Below are 351 nucleotides of genomic sequence, written 5' to 3' on the forward strand. Positions count from 1 at the left end.
TGCACGGTGGACCGCGAGCACCCAGGCCGCCAGGGCCCCGAGCGTCCGATCCCGCGAGTGCCGTATCAGGAACCGATCGTGGAGACAGGATAGACAGGCGGGGAGGGGCCCGGGGTCTCGGCGTCCCCGGCGAGTTTGGGGCCCCGCGGTGCTACCGCGCGCGGGGGCGCACTCCGGCGCCGGCTGCGGCCACTCCCGCGCCTCACCAACACTTACTGAGCGCCCGCAGAGCACCCGACGCGGCCGCGGGCTGAGCCTACCCCCTAGCCAAGTCGCCTGTGGTCAGTGCTATCACTCCGCTACGAGAAGAGTGAGAGGCTCGGAGAGGTTCGATAACTTGCCCAAGGTCAC

The sequence above is a fragment of the Neophocaena asiaeorientalis genome, unplaced genomic scaffold (genome assembly GCF_003031525.2).
Source record: "Neophocaena asiaeorientalis asiaeorientalis breed wild unplaced genomic scaffold, Neophocaena_asiaeorientalis_V1.1 scaffold333, whole genome shotgun sequence".
NCBI lineage: Eukaryota > Metazoa > Chordata > Mammalia > Artiodactyla > Phocoenidae > Neophocaena > Neophocaena asiaeorientalis.